The 25,542-nt window shown below is 38.7% G+C and overlaps 2 long non-coding RNA genes across 2 annotated transcripts; both read left to right on the forward strand.

Annotated features, from left to right (window-relative positions):
• The first annotated feature begins 14,534 nt into the window (after positions 1–14,534).
• Positions 14,535–16,855, forward strand: LOC141658854 (uncharacterized). The gene is made up of 3 exons (XR_012549477.1): positions 14,535–14,649; positions 14,748–14,857; positions 16,618–16,855. It is a non-coding gene; the product is annotated as an uncharacterized LOC141658854 (long non-coding RNA).
• A 5,628-nt stretch (positions 16,856–22,483) lies between these two features.
• LOC141658855 (uncharacterized) lies at positions 22,484–24,801 on the forward strand. The gene is made up of 2 exons (XR_012549478.1): positions 22,484–22,806; positions 24,564–24,801. It is a non-coding gene; the product is annotated as an uncharacterized LOC141658855 (long non-coding RNA).
• Positions 24,802–25,542: the final 741 nt, after the last annotated feature.

A 25,542-nucleotide genomic window follows, 5' to 3' on the forward strand; every position in this document is an offset into this window, starting at 1 on the left:
AAACAGGTTTCTAACCTAATGCAATCATCAATTTCACTCGAAATTGGCTCGATCAAAAACGCCCAATTCGATTTTTAGGGCAAAATTCGCCCTAATTCAATTAAGCTAAAAATCGACAAATTTGAAAGGATTCAAGAGGAAATACTTACCTTGAGATGACATTTGTTGACAATGGCACAGACGAAAGCAAGCTAGAAGGTCCTTTAATGGCGATTTTTGCGAGATTTGGAGGTTGAAGATGAATGATCATCCGCAACTCAACCTCGCGTCTTTTTAACAGAAAATAGGGAAGCCGGCTTATATCGCCAGATGGCTCGCGCCTAAACCAGGCCTCCCCCTTTCTTTTTCAGCGGAATTTGGGCTTTGGCCCAATTTCCCACAACAAACCTCAAATTTTCGTTGACGATATGAATGTCGTCGCTTCCGTGAAAACAAACAAAACAAATAGTGAAAATTTAAAACTCGCTATTTTCAGACAAACGGCGATCAAAACCGCCAACTTCAAAAATAATAGCGAAAGTTCAAAAACCGCTATTTCTCCGAATCTCGAGCAAACGGCGATCAAAACCGCCAATTTCAAAAATAATGGTGAAATCAAAACTCACCATTTTCCAAAATGACGGCGGAAATTCAAAAACCGCTATTTCAAGCAACGACGATTAAAACCGTCAATTTCAAAATAGTAGTTGGAAATTGAATTCCACTACTTCCACCACATATGTCAACGGCGGCACATAAACCGTCACTTCAATCAATAGTGAAGATTCCGAATTCACTATTTCTTTCAAATGTCAACGGCGGCACATAAACCGTCACTTCAATCAATAGTGAAGATTCCAAATTCACTATTTCTTACACATGTCAACGACGGCACATAAACCGTCACTTCAATCAATAGTGAAGATTCCAAATTCACTATTTCTTTCAAATGTCAACGGCGGCATATAAACCGTCACTTCAAACGTAATAGCAGGTTTAAAAATTTGTTATTTCCTTCGAAATTCAAACAAACGGCGATCAAAACCGCCACTGCAAATTCAAACCGAATGGTGAAAATTACAAATTCACTATTCCTTCAAATACCAGGGGGCTTCCTCGCGGAACCCGCTCGTTCCAAAAAAGTGATAGTGAGAATCCATACTCGCTATTTCCCCAGCGACATCACGAGTTCGCTACTTTCAAAACAAGCCCATTTGACGCGGCTACTCCCATGGTCCATTAACCGACCATACCGCGGCTGGCGAGCCTTACAACGCACCGCGGCTGGCGAGCCTTACAACGCACCGCGGTTGGCGAGCCTTACAACGCACCGCGGCTGGCGAGCCCTCCTCACATACGCACCATGGCTGGCGAGCCTTACAACGCATCGCGGCTGGCGAGCCCTCCTCACATACGCACCATGGCTGGCGAGCCTTTATCCGCACCCTTCCAAGGACAAATCCCGAAGATGCCTCGGGTACATTTCCTTGACTCGGCTGGCGAGCCTTACAACGCATCGCGGCTGGCGAGCCTTACAACGCATCGTGGCTGGCGAGCCCTCCTCATATGCGCGCCTCGGCTGGCGAGCCTTACAACGCACCGCGGCTGGCGAGCCTTACAACGCATCGCGGCTGGCGAGCCCTCCTCACATACGCACCACGGCTGGCGAGCCTTACAACGCACCGCGGCTGGCGAGCCTTACAACGCATCGCGGCTGGCGAGCCCTTCTCACATACGCACCATGGCTGGCGAGCCTTTATCCGCAACCTTTCAAGGATACATCCCGAAGATGCCTCGGGTACATTTTCTTGTCTTGGCTGGCGAGCCTTACAACGCGCCTCGGTTGGCGAGCCTTACAACGCACCGCGGCTGGCGAGCCTTACAACGCATCGCGGCTGGCGAGCCCTCCTCACATACGCACCACAGCTGGCGAGCATTTATCCGCAACCGCGCAAGGACATATCCGAAGATGCCTCAGGTATGACTCTTTCTTATGGCTGGCGAGCCTTTATACGTAGTCTAACGGACTTTAAACGACCCGCACGGACAGTCTACAAACTCTAAACTGTTCCCGATGACAGGTCCTTGACTCGTACCCTCGAGTTGCCTTGGCGTCGCCCTTCCCGACGGCAGGTCCTTGGCCCGAATCTTTTCGAGCCGCCTCGACGTCGCTTGGGTTTTCAAGTTGTAATCTTCGATTGACCTGGGGACTCTACTTTGACTTTCGCCCTGTCCAAGCCTCAGTCAAAGTGGGGGCTCTGTAGATACCTGGTATCTGCTGAGACTCCAACAAACACCCGATGATTATCGGACTACAACATGTTTTGGGATCGCAGCGTTTGATCGACAGTTTGTGTACAACTTTACGTCGGAAAACTTAAAACGATTTCGAAAACAAAACATTTCAAAAATACTTGGAGTGTTTAATGCACGGCGACGGGGTCGCAATGACACTAACTAGAGTCAAAACCGACACCGGACCAAAAACCGACTCGAAAATTCAAATCCCGACTCCAACAACGAGTCAAACCGAGTCAAACACAAAAACCAAAAATATCTCAAGCCTTCTACCCTAAGTTTTCCCGGATTCATGAATGGTCAAGTACCAAACATGTGACTACAAAACCTAGGATAGAACAAATCATGATTGCGTTTGTTGTGATAGTGACAACACAACTCGAAGTGCCGCGATTTGGCTCGCGCCTCTTTGAGCAGCCCAGGTAGCCACGTCGCTCAAAACTCACACAACCACTCATTCTCCTATAAATACCCCTCAAATGCCACCCATTTGAGACTTACGCGAGTGTCCGCCCCCTCTTTTCTCCCTTAAAATTCTCGACTCGACTTCTTAAGTCACAATCCGACGCGTGTTTACGACCTACCGATCGTAAATACGAGCCTTACACATTGTTTGGTACCGTCATCGTGCATTAAATCACTTGTCCGACCACTTTGACCACTACACAATCACTAAACATTAAAACACTCTTTTTACTTACCAAAACGGTTTTAAACCGAGTTTTTTCCGATCAAACGAGTTATTACACTTACGTCGGTCACTCGCCATAACCAAACATGTAAGTATGAGGGTGTAAAAATCCTCTTTTATTATGTTTTCATTTGTTTCATGACTTTAACATGCTAAAACATGCATAACATGAACCAAAACATGGAATAAACGAGCCAAAACTGATTTTTGGTCTGAGACAGAAGCCCCTTAGGTCGCCAACAGGCTCGCGCCTAAATGGGGTACTTAGACCAGAGATCAACCGTGTTTGTTCTCGTCATTTCCCTTAATCCATTTTTCATATTTGTAATCGGTTTTTACCATTTCAAGTATTTTCGAAACCTTTTTGTTTCATTGCACATGTTTTAACCATAAAGCATTCTTCACCCTTGGTTCTTCATACCATGACGGTTAAATCCGTGTTTCGGTGATAATATTTGGTTAATGACATTTAAAAGGTATTTTAAAGCCTTTTATTTCATTTATTTACATTTTTCAAGCAAACATATTAGTCACCAATACAAAATCATCCTTGGTTCTACATACCATGCCGGATTTTAACCCGGGTACGATGACGAGTATCGACTAATTACATTCAAAATGGACTTAAAACAATTAGTCCATAATCATTTTCAAAACTATTTATGTTAAGTTTTGTCGAATCGAACCCGACACCGAATATTATCAAATAATGATGATTATTCGAGTCTAGTTCTTCAAATCAACAAATGCGGTCCAAAACGACCCCTTCAAATCAAACCAGGTTCAAATACCCATTTTCAACACGTTTTATAACGTTTTCTAAACAGTCAGAACACGGCATACAACCGTTGGCTAACCCGCGCCTCAAGCAAGCCTTTTCTTTCTCATTTTCAAAACCAGAGAGAGGCCCCTTACACCGTCGGCTGGCTCGCGCCTCTTATAGCCGTCTGGTACAGGGCCTGTTCCCTTCCAGCATTAGTCTAGGACGATACCGACTCCGGTTAGCCCGGATATAGGACGGATCAGATGACTATTCAATTATTCAAACCGTATTTGCAAAATGCCTTACTAAGACAAATGGATCATGTTATGCACCCTAAACCTAATACGGTAAATGGATGTTTAATTTCCGTCTTGCATGCAAATCAACCATTAATCCAACTCGACATCTTATACTTGATACTTGGATTAAATCAACCGACTCAGAAAGCTCTCACATGTTAGGTTTAAATCATTGGATACGCATTCATGCATTTAAACCGTTTTATCAACCTTTGCATTCAACCAACCAAGATCGATCAGTAGAGGCCGCTAAACGCGGGCGGGATTGGGTGTCTGATTAAAGGGCTTCCCAATACGTACCTTCACCTCTTAATCAGAAACTTTGGATAGTGGACGACCTTATCCAGGGCGTACGAGAGTCATTCTAGAGATAGGATGCTAAAGAGGGACGATTTCCTTATCTTTAGTACCTATGTCAAACGCTGCTTCGTGCTTCGATTTGACCGAGGTATAAAGTGGAATTCGAACGGGTTCCAGGCATCCCACAAATGCTTGGTGGCGACTCCGAACATCTCTAATCGTTTCGAGACCCTTACCGAGATGAAACCTACCGATCTAAAACGATCCGGTCGAAGGCTTTTTTACGCCGCCGAGCGTTCCTTTCAAAAAGACCGCTGTATGTCCACAGATCGAAGTGGGCTTGCAGGTGGGCCATGTCCACACATGTTTACAACAACTGAATATAACTAACAATCATTAATAATTGAAAAGCATAAACAGTAAACATGTGAGACCATATATACTCATGAAAACCCAACACAACTTACCATGACTTATCAATCTTAGACGGATGCAAACATGCAAACCTAGACAATATGCAACCACTAGACCATGAACACTTACAAGACTAGTAGCGACATACGACCCACAACAACTTAAGGCACAAAGCTAGCATTAAAGCATAGCAAACACGGTAACACACAATCCACAGCAACAGAAGGCATAAAGCTAGCAACAAAGCATAGCGAATAGAGCGAACGCCCGTTAGAGCGTATAACCACTGCCTCTAACTTGCCAGAGCGTATAACCACTGCCTCTAGCTGACGAAGCGTATAACCACTGCCTCCATCGGTATGGAGCGTATAACCACTGCCTCCACGATACTATGTATAGAGTATAACCACTGCCTATATGTCTAAAACCTGGCCAGACTCTCGGTAAACCGAACGACACTCGGGGAACAGAGCGTATAACCACTGCCTCTGCTACCCCCCTCCCCCCCGAACATAGACCAAAGAAATCCCGCATCGACGGGTGACGTTAGTTTGTTCCGATAGTATATAACTGATACTACCGTCATCTATTCAAACTAGCAAACCACAAATGCACAGTATAACTGACTGTACTAACATGCGTGAACAACATCATGACTCAACTCATAGGATAGTATAACTGACCATCTTACTTATCATATGAACAAGTGTAACCAAATATATATGCAAACACAGTGTCATTTAATAACTGAACACAACACAACATGTGAACAAGTATTAACAATTAATGTTATAGTACTGCAGCTATAACTTTAACATTATCCATTCAATGTTATAGTACCCCAACTATAACTTTAACATTAACCTTACCTCGTAACTCAATGTTATATTAGCTCTGCTATAACATTGACTTCATTAGCCTAATGTTACATTAGCATTAGCTATAACATTGACATGTGACTTAAGTTATAGTAGCCCAGCTATAACATTGAGCCATAATCTCAAACTTATACGGCTTCACCTATAACTTTATCACGACCCCAGAGTTGTACCAACCCAGCTATAACATTGAGCCATAATCTCAACGTTATACTAGTTCAGCCATAACTCTAGGTCTTCTCACCAACCTCCACCATGCCGCCACTAGGGTTTCCATGTGGAACCTTAGCTGCACGCCCCAAACACCCAACAGAGCATAGGCAAGATACATTATACAATTTAAACAATAAAACACATACGTAAACACACAAACACAATTAAACATGATAATAAACAATCAAACACGTACCAATTTACACAAATCAATAATTAAATCATGTAAATTACATCAATTGGCATAAACACAATTAAAAGAAGGGTTATTTAATAAGAATACTCCAAACTATTGGTCACCTTCTCAAAATACTCCGAACTCCAAATTAACTCACAATAAATCATACTATTGACCTCCTCTTCTCATATTACACTCGGTAACTTGCTACCTATTTAACAGGTCACTCACTCTCATTTTCCTCTCAAACCCTCCCATAAACCATCCTACTCAATCGTGACCCCATTTACCAACCCAACAACCGCCACCATCCACCTACACCCAACTCGACCATCATAACACACCACCCACAACCTCCCAAAACCTCAGATTAACATTACCCCCAAATTGATTTGAGATTTAGGGTTCTTGAAAATGACGTTTACTGTTGATGGGAGGCCGACACTGCGACGACGACAATGAGGCAAGGCAAATCGTGATTAAGCAGCAAGAAGGCGCGGCAGAAAAAGTTGTGGCGAGTTCTGGTTGGTGAATGGTGATGGTGGTGGTAGTGGTAGCGGTAGTTCCAGATCGATTTTTGTTTTACGGAAAATTACCTCTTCACTTGTTGATTGTAAGGCTAGTTTTGAGTATTGAGATTGGGAGGATGATAAATAAAATGAATAAGGGTTTGATTAATATCAGGTTTTTGGCATATGGAAAGTAATTGGAGAGTTGATTCAATAATTTCATTTGAGATGATTGTACAGAAGAATAAAGCGGAATAAAGAGATGCCATTTGATTCTTGAAACCTGTGTTCTTGGTGGGTGTCATTAATTTGCTGAGTTTCTTCCCTTTCTCAATCCCTTTGATGTTCGGGTTTAGATCGAAACAGTTGTGTTTATTGGACCCAGTGGCTGCATGAACAATGGTGTTTTGGTTTTATGGGCTGACTATGGCGGTGAGTTGTGGGTGGCCGAGGTATGAATGGTGTAAATGGGTGGTAGGTGGATGAGTTTGCCGTAAGATTGATGAATGAAGAACGATGGACTTGGTTGTAAGAGTGATAATGTGATATACCGGTGGTTATGGGACCTAATGTCATTTTAACCTGATTTCACAGGTTAAAAATGAGCCGAGTATAATATAAGAAGGATATGCATATAGTATGATTTATTCTGAGTTAAATTAAAGGTCAAAGTATTTTGAGAAGATGGTCAATAGTTTGGAGTATTGTTGTTAAATAACCCTTAAAAGAAAACACCTAGTTACCTTTTTAGCAATTAATGAAAACCTCCATAAAGAAAACGACCAACAAAGCCTTGTCTCCACACGTGTCAACATCCCGAAAAATCGATATTAAGAATACCCGAATCCAAATCCATGAAAGCACCATAAAAAAATATTTTTCTTCTTCTTTACTCATTAAAATAAGAGACCCAAAAACGTAGGTCTAAAGGTCTATACAAATAATCCCCATAAAAATATTTGGAGAAGAATATGTTGTAAGGATAAGAGCAAGGATTGTGAAAATATAATTTGTGTATGAGTTTGGAAGAAGGAAAGATATTCAACAATGGAGTCAAAGGGAGAAAAGAGAACAAAAGAGAGAAACAAAGGAAGAGGCATGCGGCACTCTTCACGTGAAAATAAAGGAGATCAACCTACTTGCTTGCTTAGGGTTTTGTTTATATAAGGGTTTAACTAATGTGCTTTGGGTCCATTAGCTTATACCATGGATTATCTGATTACAAAACCAATTGGGTATTATTAAAACGCTAGGAGAGCTTAAATAAGAAAAGTAATTATTAAATTAAAATAGTCAAATCATGCCCGGACATTTTAACCCTTCCAAAAATAGATTAAAATGAGAAATAATAAAATAGAGAACGAAGACGATAAATATAAATATTCCCAAAATACATTATTAAATTCCGAAATAATCAATTTAATAAAATACTTTCATTATAAAATATTATTATAAAATACGGAGTGTTACAATCCAACCTCCCAAAAAGAAGTTTCGTCCTCGAAACTTGAATTTCAAAGATAAGATCAAAAGACGGTAAGAATTACAAGTGATCATCAACCAAAGTAATCTCGGAATCCTAACCGCTGCGCACTCTGATCCATATCAACAGGCTTAAACCAAAGAAAAGATCCTAAATCATCAATGTTATTATTATCTTCACACACTCTACAACCACAAAGGTCATATCAGTCTCCAACCATCGCAACCCAAAAAGATCATTAAGCCAACATCTAGTCCTTATATACAAACACTCATCCAACTACCTTTAACCATTATTCCAAACATATACGATCTCTCATAATCTGTATAAACTTATTACTATTACTCCAAATCCACATAACCTTTTATAAATACTCCAATTCTAGTTTACCTTTCATCATAAGATCAACATTAACCAAAACCGACACAGATATTCTCAAAACAAAGAGTATCTTTCGAATGGGAAAACTCCTTCACTCACGAGTGCCATTATAATCACTCTTACTCTAATATCCTCAAAGCGAGTAGTGCTTACTACCAATCACAACTCTTAAGCTAAAAAAGGCTTCAACAAATCTCGATGATTCTCGGTATATATACAGTATCCAAAGTCATCAATCTCAAACCTCAAAATTCGACTAAACTATCAAAATTCTATCCAACCTCAATCTCATGACAAAATCATTCGTTGCACTCGCGAGACCCAGTCATTTCCTTTGAACACTCACGAACACGACATTACTATGCACCCAATAATCATGCACCATAGGTTAAGCTAGTACCTATGGTACCACAACACACTTATCATCAATGCATCTCGATCAACGCATATATAATAATATCACCATATAAATCTTATCACATGTGCTCATATAACAACAACGCTTATAACCTCGGTTTGTAGTCACGGTCTATTATCCATGAACATCATCTCAATGTCACAAATCCACTACAAGACTGCATAACTCTATGTCCTTCAAATAAACACTCATACTCTTAAATGAAACATCTTTAACCCCAGATAGAACAAACAAACATCTATATATCCTCAAAGTAAAAACATCCTCAAAACTTCCTAAGCTCAGTATCCATTAATAATCTTTCCCACAACTCTACACGTTGTCCCACTTCATACTCACATACAACTTTGTCATTATGTTATCAACCTCAAATAACCAAACATCAAACTTAAGGTATCTAACATCGCTCGCAAAAGGATCCAAGCTCCCACTACGAGATGATCACAAGTAGCTCTAAACAGATTTCAAACATTTTCAAGTTACCATGAAAGAATAAATAACTTGCAAACCAAAACAAAACATTTCCGTGCAATACCACAAAGCAAAGGAACACCTTCCTTTTGGAAGTAAAAGCTTAAAGAGAAATCAATGTGAAAAGGGGTAATTACAAAAGCTCAAAGAAGAAGGAACTGGAGTTGAAATAAAGAACAAATAGAGAGTAACGATAGATAAAACAGACAGAGGACAAAGATACAAAGGAACTTTTGGTCCGAAGGTTCAAATAAAAGAGGTATGGTTAACACGTGCAAGGATGACAAGGATAGACGACTCCAAAACAAGTTTATCTACGCGAAGACGATACCTTAAGATAAAATAAATAAAACAGATAACTAGGGTCTTATAATTCTCGTACAATCATCACTTAAGGTAACAACGTCTCTTAACATCCTTCCATCATATCTCTAGAATACCTCAAGACCAACAAATCTCCATATAGTTGCCCCTTTTACAAACACTATACCCTCCTCAGATTATCAACTGATCTCAAAACCTTTAACTCTTAAGATCTTCAACTCTCAAGATCTTCAACTCTCAAGACATCCAACTCTCAAGTCCTTCCATTCTCAAAAACCTCATCTAATCACACTTAACTAATTCATCCATAATAATCTCTATACCCTAAAAAGATGAACACCACGATACATTACAGTCATTGTCAACATGTCCGTTCGCTAAGTCAACGCTAGAGTACTTTAACATTAACATCTCACAAGTCCATAAATAACGGTTTGTCTCTCTTAAACAATCCTTTAAATGTATGATGAGCAATTAACTCCTTAACGAATCAATCATAAAATCTTTCATAACTCACTTATTGTCATTAGCGATCCTTACTCCTCAAATATGATATTCCAATTAAAGACGAGCATAGTCTCCAAAATTCCCAACATGCTCAATCTAACTCCACAGTAACATTCAATTCATTTCCATTACTCTACTCTGGATCCATACATAATTCGCATAACTTTTCCCTTAACACAAGACAAAAATCCAATAATTCTATCCATTAAGAACATAAGCCACGACTTTCCCAAATAATACTATACGAGAAATATACTCATTATGTCTCTCACTTCTTGTGAAACCATAAAACCACAATCATACATCTTATGCCAATTATCACCACTCTCTGTCATCAAAAGGATTTACTCAAGCACATAAAAGAACATGAGGCCTATAATCCCAAAGGAAACATCGTCATAACAACTTCTATTCCCAAAGTAATCTTCATCTCAACAATCTATAATCCCAAAGTAAACTTCTCCGATACCCAACTCATAATAATAAATGCTCATTCCTTTCATACTTGAACATCCACAACTACCATCAATTCTAAATCGTTGTCCCAAAAATCCAACCACAAGGATATAAACCTCGAAATCACCTCAAACAAGGACAACACCACCAAATGATCCAAAAGGATGAAAGTACGATAAGAGTAAAGCTCGGGTTACCAAGAATTAAAAGTTTTGACCAACATATAACCAAAATGCACGACACGTAACATGCAAAGGTAATTTTCAAAATTGACCGTCTTTAAAATCAACAAATTATGCTCGAAAAAGTCATACATGAACAACACATTTAAGACAATTAATGACAAAAAGAAACATTAAGGTATAAGCAAACAAATACATGAACAACACATGTATAACAATTAATAACGATACAAAACATTAAGGTATATAAACAAACAAGTACAAGACCAACACATGTAATACAATTAATAGTGATATGAAACATTAAGGCAATAAAAGTAAGTACATGAACAAAACATGTAATACAATTAATAAAGATGCGAAACGTTAGGGCATAACAAATAAGTACATAAGCTACACATGTAACACAATTAATAATTATACGAAACATCAACACATAATCAAACAAGTACATGACTGACAACACATGTAACAAAATTAATAACGATAAGAAACATTAAGGCATAAACAAACAAGTCCTTAATTGTTTCTACCCCATTTACTCTCACTCATTAACTAAGTCAATTTAATTTAGTCATTAACTATGCGAGAGTTGGGAGCGTGTTCGCTCTGATACCAACTGTAACAACCCGGATTATAAAACAATGGAAAAACTTATATAAAATAAATATTAGAGTACGATACTGATAAAAGGGTCAAGGTGGCGGAAACACCTGACCAATCTGGTTCGCTACTAAAACCAAAACAAACTAATACATTATTCAAAGGTTCTCATAACATGAAAACAAACTCCTAATTATTATTCGTCTCGCCCCTCGATGCATCCCAAACAACATCTTCCAAACAGCGACGAGCATTCAACCTGAGATTGGGGGTCGACAATCAGTCGGGAGTAACTAGATGCTCTCCCAGTCATCTTTACAATAATTGAATATAACTAACAATCATTAATAATTGAAAAGCATAAACAGTAAACACGTGAGACCATCTATACTCATGAAAACCCAACACAACTTACCATGACTTATCAATCTTAGACGGATGCAAACATGCAAACCTAGACCATATGCAACCACTAGACCATGAAAACTTACAAGACTAGTACCGACATACGACCCACAACAACTTAAGGCACAAAGCTAGCATTAAAGCATAGCAAACACGGTAACACACAATCCACAGCAACAGAAGGCATAAAGCTAGCAACAAAGCATAGCGAATAGAGCGAACGCCCGTTAGAGCGTATAACCATTGCCTCTAACTTGCCAGAGCGTATAACCACCGCCTCTAGGCGACGGAGCGTATAACCACCGCGCCTCCATCGGTATGGAGCGTATAACCACCGCCTCCACGGTACTATGTATAGCGTATAACCACTGCCTATATGTCTAAGACTGGCGGACTCTCGGTAAACCGAACGACACTCGGGAACGAGAGCGTATAACCACCGCCTCTGCTACCCCCCCGAACATAGACAAAAGAAATCCCGCATCGACGGGTGACGTTAGTTCGTTCCGATAGTATATAACTGATACTACCGTCATCTATTCAAACTAGCAAACCACAAATGCACAGTATAACTGACTGTACTAACATGCGTGAACAACATCATGACTCAACTCATAGGATAGTATAACTGACCATCTTACTTATCATATGAACAAGTGTAACCAAATATATATGCAAACACAGTGTCATTTAATAACTGAACACAACACAACATGTGAACAAGTATTAACAATTAATGTTATAGTACTCCAGCTATAACTTTAACATTAACCATTCAATGTTATAGTACCCCAACTATAACTTTAACATTAACCTTACCTCGTAACTCAATGTTATATTAGCTCTGCTATAACATTGACTTCATTAGCCTAATGTTACATTAGCATTAGCTATAACATTGACATGTGACTTAAGTTATAGTAGCCCAGCTATAACATTGAGCCATAATCTCAAACTTATACGGCTTCACCTATAACTTTATCACGACCCCAGAGTTGTACCAACCCAGCTATAACATTGAGCCATAATCTCAACGTTATACTAGTTCAGCCATAACTCTAGGTCTTCTCACCAACCTCCACCATGCCGCCACTAGGGTTTCCATGTGGAACCTTAGCCGCACGCACGCCCCAAACACCCAACGGAGCATAGGCAAGATACATTATACAATTTAAACAATAAAACACATACGGAAACACACAAACACAATTAAACATGATAATAAACAATCAAACACGTACCAATTTACACAAATCAATAATTAAATCATGTAAATTACATCAATTGCCATAAACACAATTAAAAGAAAACACATACTTACCTTTTTAACAATTAATGAAAACCTCCATAAAGAAAACGACCAACAAAGCCTTGTCTCCACACGTGTCAACATCCCCAAAAATCGATATTAAGAATACCCGAATCCAAATCCATGAAAGCACCATAAAAAATACTTTTCTTCTTCTTTACTCATTAAAATAAGATCCCCAAAAACGTAGGTCTAAAGGTCCATACAAATAATCCCCATAAAAATATTTGGAGAAGAATATGTTGTAAGGATAAGAGCAAGGATTGTGAAAATATAATTTGTGTATGAGTTTGGAGGAAGGAAAAATATTCAACAATGGAGTCAAAGGGAGAAAAGAGAACAAAAGAGAGAAGCAAAGGAAGAGGCATGCGACACTCTTCACGGGAAAATAAAGGAGAACAACGTAGTTGCTTGCTTAGGGTTTTGTTTATATAAGGGTTTAACTAATTGGCTTTGGGTCCATTAGTTTATACCATGGGTTATCTGATTACAAAACCAATTGGGTATTATTAAAACGCTAGGAGAGCTTAAATAAGAAAAGTAATTATTAAATTAAAATAGTCAAATCATGCCCGGACATTTTAACCCTTCCAAAAATAGATTAAAATGAGAAATAATAAAATAGAGAACGAAGACGATAAATATAAATATTCCCAAAATACATTATTAAATTTCGAAATAATCAATTTAATAAAATACTTTCATTATAAAATATTATTATAAAATACGGGGTGTTACACATAATCAGTCGAGTGCCTCTAGATACCTGACCAGAACACCCAACAAACGTACTCGGTCGAGTGCACCCTACTCGACCTAGTACTCGACGACTATAAAAAAGTAGTATTACAATCTTCCCTCCTTAAAAATGAACTTCGTTCTCAAAGTTAACGCTTATACCCGTATAACACAACAACTTAACATATTATAACACACACTATACTTAATTAAACACAACATAAATGTAACGCCCCGTAAATTTCGGACCGTTAATATATTTCGGAAATAATTTATTAATCAAATAAAAGTGATATTTAAGTATGTAAAGTAAAAATAATTCAAAGAAATATAATTTTATTATATTTTGAAGAAAAGTATTTATTTTGATAGTTTCGAGATGTTTAAAAATAGTTTAAACCGTGTAAAATCTTTTATTTCGAAATAAGGGCGTATCGGGGGGGAAAATGACAATTCGTTTGAACGTTGGGTAAACGAATTTGGAAATGGGCGTATGAATACTCAATTTTATTGTAATCTCGTGTTTAAAGACTTTGGTCTTGACGGAATTTGCATTTGACTTACGGATTTAATTATTATTGAAACAAGTCAAACCCGACTCGTAAAAATCCCGACTAAAAATCCCGCACTTCCTTTTTCCTCCTTTCCTTCCTCCCTCACGCGGCATCCCCTCCCCCTTTTCTTTCTTTTTTCTGATTTTGTTCCTATCATCATCATCAACATCTCACAAAAACACCCAAAACACCATTTTTCACAAATCAAGCTAAAAATCGTCACAATTTCTTCGTTACTAGTCCGTTTTTCGCATAATTTACCTTTCCGGAATCCTCTCGTCGCGATCTACAACTTGGTATAATTTAATTTCAGTTTTCATTAAGTTGTTTTAAGACCAAAATTCGGTAATTTCGGTTTTTTTGCTTAATTAGTGTGTTTTTATTGTTTAATTAGGTGAAGATTTGGAGGACGAGTTCGGGGACTCGTATATTATCGAAGAAAGCGGATAGTTGCTAGTTAGGGTTTGGGTTTGAGGTGCTAATTGCTCTTTTTTCTAGCTTAAGGTAACATATTTCGAGTTACTCGACGAAAGATCGTCACATGTTTTTGATTTTTGTATGTTTGGTGAATTTTTGTTTGAATAGTAGTTATCACATGTAAAAATTGTTGCATGCATGCTTAGATTATACCTTTTGTTAGTTTAAATAATCAAAGTTGAATTGGGGACGATTAATTAATTTTCAGACGGTCTTATACTGAGCAAAAATGAAAAAAATAAGAGGAGTAAGGGTGGGGGCGAAAGGCGGCAGGCCGTGGCAAGGTGCCCACGGCTAGCCCACGGTTGGCCCGGGTCGGTCTGTTGCTTGTTTCGCGGTTTTCCATGCTTTGTCCGTCATTTTAGGTTTATCAATGATATAATTAGAATGAGTACACATGGTTAAACTTGTGAAGGGAATCATAATAGTAGCTAAAAGTTATGCTAATGGTAGAAAAATTATGTTATATTGACAATTATCACATGTTAGGATAGTTTACAAAATGAAATTGTAATTAATAGGCTCAAAATGAATTTTATAGTGATAATTGTAATGTTTTGTTGATTGTGCCGAAAACTGAGCCTTAGTCCCTTTGACTGATGCGATGTCAGTTAATTGAGTGATTGGTCACCGCAATTTGACCCGCACTGTCGCAGGTGGGGGGTTGCGGGTAAAAATTCGGTTGAATGAATTAGATAATCGGCCTTTTTCTTGTTTTAGGCCATTTATTATATCTCTATTTCACATGTGTAGTTAGTTGAATTTAAATAGCTTCTTATTTAGTTAGTTGAATTTAAATAGCTTCTTATTTTGTAGTAATGGCCCTAGATTCCCTAAAGCCTTTAATAAGATTACTATTGTTAGAATTAGAAATTAGTATTGAGGATTCTGTTGGGATTGTATGCTGTAAATAGACATTTATATAGCCTTTCACATGATAGAATGTTAGCATTTAGGTTGGTAAGTAGGACTTTTTGCCCTCTTAAGGTTAAGTGGGTGTCTTACTTGACTTGTGTGGTGAGTCTTGTGTGGTGTGGGCTAAAGTATTCAAGTTGGGACTAGCTGGGACTAGGTCCTAGGTGAGTATTTCGGCCTTCATCATAGATAGGTCTTTATAGTCTTTGACGAGTATATGTTCACTGCTTGATAGCCTTTGTGTTCCTGACTAGTGGATGTTTATCCAAGTTGGGGCATGACCTCAGTTACTTATTTTGATAGTAAGTGGTCAGCTTAAGTACTAGCCAACCCTTCGGTGGTGTCCTTAGGGTACTCACTTCACTTTGTTTTAAAAAAAGTTGTGGGTCTTGGGTGCGGTCTTTGTGTATCCGCATGTCTAGGTCTGTGATTTTAGGCTAGGGTTGTGTTGTCTCTTGGCCATATTTTATTAATATTAACATTTGAGCCAAGATCTTTGGTTCGATTACCTTCCCTACCTCGTGGTATAGACTCGAGTTACAAAGTGACTATTGACGGTACTAAGAACTTGTGCCTGTCTTTGATATATTGCCCTTTCTTGTTTGATGATTCTATGAATCATAGAAGGTGAGATGCAAGCCGGCTATGGTTGATAGAGTTTGGATTACAATTTGTTATATGTTTCACATGTTAGTTTAGTTTGGTCAGTTTAGGGCTCATATGTTAGAATATTGGATAATTGATTTATTTATCATCTTGTTTACATGTTTTACTACATGTTACATTAATTTTGACGATTCGTGGCTGGGAGGACTCGAAGTTACTCCCCACTGAATTGTGGCTTTCGTGTTTGTATAAAATGCGATTGACAGGTTGTTGATGCTTTGTTGGGGGTCACAGACGAGCTAGTGAGCAAGGAACCTTGGACCTAGTTTTTGGCTATTCTTATAGTAAACCTTTTATCTTTTGGTTTGTATATTATTTGAAGGGACATATGTCTCCCTTTTCAATTTTGGGTTTGTATCATTCTACTTTCTTATTTAGCTTTGGCATGTAAAGTAGTTCATCAGCTTTCGCAGGGTCTTGGCACCCGCTTCTGGGAATGTTGGACTTCTTGAGTTGGATTGGTTGTGAATGGTTTAGTTAGAAATTTTTTTGAAATTGCAGGTTTTATCTAGTTGAACCATTTACAAACATATCCTACCAGTTTTTCCGTAGAATTTACGCCTTTAAGTAATTAGATAACACTAATTTTTTTAAGGGTGTCACAGTTGGTATCAGAGCCTATTGCTCCCGACGCACGTTTGTGCACCCCACTTAGAAATCACTTGACCTTTAAATAATAAACTTGAGAGAAGGGTAGGATGGGTAGAATTAGGATTTTATGTGGTAGTCATTTGTGATTTGCTAATTGATAGGTACTAATAAATTTTCTTCTTTTTAAGATGGCTCCGCCAAGAAGAGACATTGATGATGCTATCTTATTAGTTCTTACTCAAATTCTCCAAAATCAACAAAATCAACAAGCTCCTCTTCCTCCTCCGCCAGCTGAGGGTACTCCAGGCACCTATACTTGGGTGGCTAACCAATTGACCCGAATCAACACTCCCACTTATGGTGGAGAGATTGATCCAGCTGCTCTTACAGGGTGGTTTCGGGAGTTGGAGAAAAGCTTCACGTTGTATGATGTCAAGGAGGAACATAAAGTGAAGCTAGCCTCTCACTTCCTAGTACGAGAAGCAGACCGGTGGTGGTCCATGACTGGGCCTACCGTTTCAGCTGAACCAGGATTTGACTGGGTACGTTTCAAGGAGTTAGTGGAGGCCCGTTTCTATCCTCAAGAGCTGAAACAGCAAAAGTTGAAGGGATTTATGGAGTTGAAGCAAGGAAGCCTTCCAGTTCAGACCTTCACCGACAAATTCAACGAGTTGGCTCATTATGCAACTCGATTGGTGAAGGATGACAACGAAAAAGCCTTCTTTTATCTTGAAAAGCTCTCCCCTAAGATCAAAAGCATGGTCCGTCGGGATTCCACTAGCTTTGTTTCCATTTATAATGATGCTTTGTGGGCCGAGAATTCATTGAAAGAAATTGAAAATGAAGCTCGTGCAACTAGTTCTAGTCTTGGCAAGAGGCCTTTATATCCCTCTTCTAGGCCCTTTACTCCTTCACCTAGGTTCATCTCATCTCCCTCTGACCCAAACAAGAGAAGATTTGTTTCTAATGTTCAAGCTAGCCGGGGTGGTCAATCTTCAGCTTTTAGTGACACTAAAGGTACTAGAGACCGACTGTGCTATAACTGCAAGAAACCAGCACACCCTGGTAAATGCTTCATTGACCCTATCATATGCTTTTCTTGTAACAAACCGGGCCACAAGGCTAATGTTTGCCCGGAGAGGAAGGTGATGACTCCTAGTATTCCTGTCGTCCCAGTGAGGCCAGTGAAGCCGAAGGGCCGAATCTTTGTTATGAGCCGAGCTGAAGCTGAGGCACATCCTGATATCATTACCGGTACATTTTCTATTTTTGATGCTCCTTGTTTGGTACTATTTGATATGGGTGCCTCTTTATCTTTTATTTCAATAAAACTCTCCAATAAATTATCACTTGAATCATCACAAGAAGAAAGCACATCTATATCCTTACCCTCTGGTGATGTCTTTTCCTGTTCAAAAATCTATCCTGAAGTCCCTATTTCTATTATGGGCTCTATATTTCCAGCAAATCTTTTCCAATTTCCGCTTGAAGAATTTGATGTCATTTTGGGCATGGATTGGTTACATACTCATCATGCTCGATTTGAATGTAGAGACCAGAAAATAATTCTTACAAGCCCTTCAGGTCACCGTGTGTCTTATCAAATGGTTAAAAGACAAACCGGTACTAAACTAATTTCTGCTATGAAGTTTGTCAATGCAATGAAAAAGGGCCATCAAGCCTTTTTGTGTATGGTGACTACTTCTGATTCTTCCTCTCTACCTCCTAAAGAGAACATTCCAGTAGTATGTGAATTTCCCGATGTATTTCCTGATGAGCTACCGGGAATTCCTCCTGAAAGGGAAGTTGAATTTGCTATTGATCTTATTCCTGGTACCGGCCCTATTGCTAAAGCTCCTTATAGGCTGGCACCGTCTGAAATGAAAGAGCTGAAGACTCAGCTGGATGATTTGATTGCTAAAGGTTTTATACAACCTAGCTTTTCACCTTGGGGTGCTCCTGTTCTCTTTGTAAGAAAGAAGGATGGATCTATGCGATTATGCATAGATTATCGTGAGCTCAACCGAGTTACTATCAAGAATAAATATCCTCTTCCTAGAATTGATGATCTTTTCGACCAACTTCGAGGTGCTTCCACTTTTTCTAAAATTGATCTTCGTTCGGGCTATCATCAAATTCCAGTCCGAGAAGCGATATTCCTAGAAAGCGCCTTGACGAGATATGGTCATTTCGAGTTTACGGTGATGCCATTCGGTTTGACCAATGCTCATTTGTATTCATGGATCGGATGAACCGTACTTTCAGAGAACACCTTGACAAATGCGTTGTGGTGTTCATTGATGACATCTTGATCTATTCTAAATCTGAAGAAGAACATGTCCAACACCTTCGTGTTATTCTAGAGATTTTGCGCCGTGAAAAATGGTATGCTAAATTCTCTAAATGTGAGTTCTGGTTACCTAAAGTGACCTTCCTTGGGCATGTCATTTCAAAAGAGGGTGTTATGGTAGATCCTTCCAAAATTGAAGCCGTTGTTGATTGGAAAAGTCCAACCAATGTTTCTGAAATCCGTAGTTTCCTTGGCTTGGCGGGTTACTATCGACGATTTGTGAAGGATTTTTCAAAGATTGCTAGGCCGATGACTCGATTCTTTGAAGAAAGAGTCTAAGTTCGTGTGGTCCGAAGAGTGTGAAAATGCCTTCCGGGAATTGAAAAAAGGTTGACTACCGCTCCGGTGTTGACCTTACGAAGAAGGAGTGGACTTTGATGTTTCTTGTGATGCTTCTAAGCATGGTTTAGGTTGTGTCTTGATGCAAAATGGGAAAGTCATTGCTTATGCCTCTCGACAGCTTAGAGTTCATGAAGTTAACTACCCGACTCATGATCTTGAATTAGCTGCGGTAGTACATGCTTTAAAGATTTGGAGACACTACCTCATTGGAGTCCATTGCAACATCTACACCGACCACAAAAGCCTGAAATATCTTTTTACCCAAAAAGAGCTGAACATGAGACAAAGGAGATGGTTAGAATTGGTGAATGACTATGATGCCAATCTAATTTATCATGAAGGAAAAGCTAATGTGGTGGCTGATGCTCTTAGCAGAAAATCCTATCATTCTTTGAATTCTTTTCAGGAATTACCTCCTGAACTTGCTTTGGAACTTCAAAAATTAGGAGTAAGCCTTGTAAAAAGGGGCTCTCATCATCTTGATGCCATGTCAGCTGAACCTGACTTCCACCGTGAGATCCGTACTTGCCTTCCTAATGATCCTACTTTCATATCCATTCGAGCTAAAATTCAATTTGGGCAAGCTAAGGATTGTAAGGTTGATGATGATGGGTATCTCCGTTATCATGGTAGAATCTATGTTCCGAGTGCAGCTGATTTGAGAAAAAGAGTTCTTGATGAAGCACACCTTTCTCCTTACTCCATTCATCCGGGAGGTACCAAGATGTACAAAGATTTAAGATTGCAATTCTGGTGGCCTAGGATGAAAATTGAAGTTATGGAGTATGTCGGTAAATGCCTCACCGCCGGAAAGTAAAGATAGAACATCAAAAGCCCGGGGTTTGCTTCAACCCTTGGATGTTCCTCTTTGGAAATGGGAGTCTATTTCCATGGACTTTGTGATGGCCTTACCCAGGACTTCCTTGGGAAGAATGCCATTTGGGTGGTTGTGGACCGATGACTAAATGTGCTCGGTTTATCCCCATCAAAAGAAACCGGAGTTTAGAAGTTCTAGCTGGTGCCTATGTGAATGAAGTAGTACGCTATCATGGGGTTCCTAAAGATATAGTTTCAGATCGAGATCCTCGATTTTGTTCTCGTTTCTGGACTGCATTACAGGAGGCCTTGGGTAGTAAACTATTGATGAGCACTGCTTTTCACGCTGCCACTGACGGTCAAACTGAGAGAACAATTCAAACCTTGGAGGATCTTCTTCGTGCCTGTGCCTTAGATTTCCAAACTTCTTGGGAGAAATGTTTACCTCTGGTTGAATTCTCTTACAATAACAGCTATCAAGCTTCCATTAAAATGGCACCATATGAAGCTCTGTATGGTAGAAAATGCCGTACTCCAGTTTGTTGGGATCAAACCCAAAATGTTCCAATGTTAGGTCCTGATTTGGTGACCGAGTCCATTGAACAAGTTAAGATCGTTCGGGAGCGGATGAAAGCCGCTCAGGACCGTCAAAAATCATATGCTGATGTCCGTCGTCGACCACTTTCCTTTGAGGTTGATGATCAAGTATTTCTTAAAGTGTCACCTATGAAAGGGGTGAAACGGTTTGGCGTTAAAGGGAAGCTGAGCCCTAAATATATTGGACCTTTTCAGGTGATTGAAAAGATTGGTCCAGCTGCTTACCGTTTAGAATTGCCCCCAAATCTGAGCAAGGTTCACAATGTCTTCCATGTTTCTCAGTTGAGGAAGTACATTAGTGACCCTAGCCATATCATCCAAGAAGAGATTCTTGAATTGGAACCTAACTTGGTGGTTGAAGAAAGGCCAATTCGGATTCTTGAAAAAGCTAATAAGCAACTTAGGAGCAAAGTTGTGCCTCTAGTCCGTATTCTTTGGCGTTGTGGAAATGTCGAAGAAGAGACTTGGGAGACTGAAGCTTCTATGTTAGCTAAATATCCTGAGTTATTCTCGTAAGGTATTCCTTTTCTTACTCTTTTTCCGAGTTACTAAGCCATGTTTAATCATAAATAGTAAAGATATTATTTTTACTATAGAACTTTAAACTAAAAGTTTGAAAATGCTTTTATGATTTTCAATGGTTTTAACATTAGTGAATGTTAAATCTCGTTGTTGGTGACGTCCCAATTATGGGTTTTCTCATTTATTGGTGTAGAAATATTTTTATATCTTGATATGAATATGGATGTTCTTGTCTGATCAACAAGAGTATCACCGTTTCATTGAAAAGATACCTATATTTTCTTATTACTATAATTTCTCCTTCTAAGTTTCGAGGGCGAAACTTTTTAAAAGGAGGGGTGATTGTAACGCCCCGTAAATTTCGGACCGTTAATATATTTCGGAAATAATTTATTAATCAAATAAAAGTGATATTTAAGTATGTAAAGTAAAAATAATTCAAAGAAATATAATTTTATTATATTTTGAAGAAAAGTATTTATTTTGATAGTTTCGAGATGTTTAAAAATGGTTTAAACCGTGTAAAATCTTTTATTTCGAAATAAGGGCGTATCGGGGGGGAAAATGACAATTCGTTTGAACGTTGGGTAAACGAATTTGGAAATGGGTCGTATGAATACTCAATTTTATTGTAATCTCGTGTTTAAAGACTTTGGTCTTGACGGAATTTGCATTTGACTTACGGATTTAATTATTATTGAAACAAGTCAAACCCGACTCGTAAAAATCCCGACTAAAAATCCCGCACTTCCTTTTTCCTCCTTTCCTTCCTCCCTCACGCGGCATCCCCTCCCCCTTTTCTTTCTTTTTTCTGATTTTGTTCCTATCATCATCATCAACATCTCACAAAAACACCCAAAACACCATTTTTCACAAATCAAGCTAAAAATCGTCACAATTTCTTCGTTACTAGTCCGTTTTTCGCATAATTTACCTTTCCGGAATCCTCTCGTCGCGATCTACAACTTGGTATAATTTAATTTCAGTTTTCATTAAGTTGTTTTAAGACCAAAATTCGGTAATTTCGGTTTTTATGCTTAATTAGTGTGTTTTTATTGTTTAATTAGGTGAAGATTTGGAGGACGAGTTCGGGGACTCGTATATTATCGAAGAAAGCGGATAGTTGCTAGTTAGGGTTTGGGTTTGAGGTGCTAATTGCTCTTTTTTCTAGCTTAAGGTAACATATTTCAAGTTACTCGACGAAAGATCGTCACATGTTTTTGATTTTTGTATGTTTGGTGAATTTTTGTTTGAATAGTAGTTATCACATGTAAAAATTGTTGCATGCATGCTTAGATTATACCTTTTGTTAGTTTAAATTATCAAATTTGAATTGGGGACGATTAATTAATTTTCAGACGGTCTTATACTGAGCAAAAATGAAAAAAATAAGAGGAGTAAGGGTGGGGCAGCAGGCCGGCAGGCCCGTGGCAGGCCCACGGCTAGCCCACGGTTGGCCCGGGTCGGTCCGTTGCTTGTTTCGCGGTTTTCCATGCTTTGTCCGTCATTTTAGGTTCATCAAGGATATAATTAGAATGAGTACACATGGTTAAACTTGTGAAGGGAATCATAATAGTAGCTAAAAGTTATGCTAATGGTAGAAAAATTATGTTATATTGACAATTATCACATGTTAGGATAGTTTACAAAATGAAATTGTAATTAATAGGCTCAAAATGAATTTTATAGTGATAATTGTAATGTTTTGTTGATTGTCGAAAAGCGAGCCTTAGTCTCTTTGGTCGATGCGATGTCGATTAATTGAGTGATTGGTCACCGCAATTTGACCGTGCACTGCCGCAGGTGGGGTTGCGGGTAAAAATTCGGTTGAATGAATTAGATAATCGGCCTTTTTCTTGTTTTAGGCCATTTATTATATCTCTATTTCACATGTGTAGTTAGTTGAATTTAAATAGCTTCTTATTTAGTTAGTTGAATTTAAATAGCTTCTTATTTTGTAGTAATGGCCCTAGATTCCCTAAAGCCTTTAATAAGATTACTATTGTTAGAATTAGAAATTAGTATTGAGGATTTACGTTGGGATTGTATCTTTGTAAATAGACATTTATATAGCCTTTCACATGATAGAATGTTAGCATTTAGGTTGGTAAGTAGGACTTTTTGCCCTCTTAAGGTTAAGTGGGTGTCTTACTTGACTTGTGTGGTGAGTCTTGTGTGGTGTGGGCTAAAGTATTCAAGTTGGGACTAGCTGGGACTAGGTCCTAGGTGAGTATTTCGGCCTTCATCATAGATAGGTCTTTATAGTCTTTGACGAGTATATGTTCACTGCTTGATAGCCTTTGTGTTCCTGACTAGTGGATGTTTATCCAAGTTGGGGCATGACCTCGTTACTTATTTTGATAGTAAGTGGTCAGCTTAAGTACTAGCCAACCCTTCGGTGGTGTCCTTAGGGTACTCACTTCACTTTGTTTTAAAAAAAGTTGTGGGTCTTGGGTGCGGTGGTGTGTATCCGCATGTCTAGGTCTGCGCAGATTTTAGGCTAGGGTTGTGTTGTCTCTTGGCCATATTTTATTAATATTAACCGCTGAGCCAAGATACCGGTTCGATTACCTTCCCTACCTCGTGGTATAGACTCGAGTTACAAAGTGACTATTGACGGTACTAAGAACTTGTGGCTGTCTTTGATATATTGCCCTTTCTTGTTTGATGATTCTATGAATCATAGAAGGTGAGATGCAAGCCGGCTATGGTTGATAGAGTTTGGATTACAATTTGTTATATGTTTCACATGTTAGTTTAGTTTGGTCAGTTTAGGGCTCATATGTTAGAATATTGGATAATTGATTTATTTATCATCTTGTTTACATGTTTTACTACATGTTACATTAATTTTGACGATTCGTGGCTGGGAGGACTCGAAGTTACTCCCCACTGAATTGTGGCTTTCGTGTTTGTATAAAATGCGATTGACAGGTTGTTGATGCTTTGTTGGGGGTCACAGACGAGCTAGTGAGCAAGGAACCTTGGACCTAGTTTTTGGCTATTCTTATAGTAAACCTTTTATCTTTTGGTTTGTATATTATTTGAAGGGACATATGTCTCCCTTTTCAATTTTGGGTTTGTATCATTCTACTTTCTTATTTAGCTTTGGCATGTAAAGTAGTTCATCAGCTTTCGCAGGGTCTTGGCACCCGCTTCTGGGAATGTTGGACTTCTTGAGTTGGATTGGTTGTGAATGGTTTAGTTAGAAATTTTTTTGAAATTGCAGGTTTTATCTAGTTGAACCATTTACAAACATATCCTACCAGTTTTTCCGTAGAATTTACGCCTTTAAGTAATTAGATAACACTAATTTTTTTAAGGGTGTCACAATAAAATCCAAAAACACAGATGAAAACACGATTGTTACATTCTACCCCCGTAAAAACAAGGTTACGTCATCGTAACCAAACTCATATCTGAACAACTCAAACCAATCATACCACCACACGGAAAACAAAGCAAGAACCACGTTAAGAACCAACGAAACCAAATAAGATCACAGAGAAGGATACCAATTAAGTACAAACTAAACAAAATTACTCCTACACAACCATGCCACTAGAACCTTTACCCCACCGCAAGTCAAAGTTACACCAATATAGACACTATCTTTATAGTTACAAAATAGTACATTTAATCTCAGAATACAACTTAAACAAATGCACACCAACTTAGATCAAGGTATAGAAGTGAACAAGATCAAACCACGTAGTATATCCACACCCAAACACGATGAATAGATATCACGTCAACAATCCACATAAGAAAATATTAATTCCCATAAAAGATATTAAGAGATATAAAGTCATTTGTTAACGAAACAATTCCCTCTACTCCAGTCAAGCAAACTTCGTCCCGAAGTTTTCTAGCAAATACTAACCACTCATACTATCATGTATATTATTCATTA

The sequence above is a fragment of the Silene latifolia genome, chromosome 6 (genome assembly GCF_048544455.1).
Source record: "Silene latifolia isolate original U9 population chromosome 6, ASM4854445v1, whole genome shotgun sequence".
Taxonomy (NCBI): Eukaryota; Viridiplantae; Streptophyta; class Magnoliopsida; order Caryophyllales; family Caryophyllaceae; genus Silene; species Silene latifolia.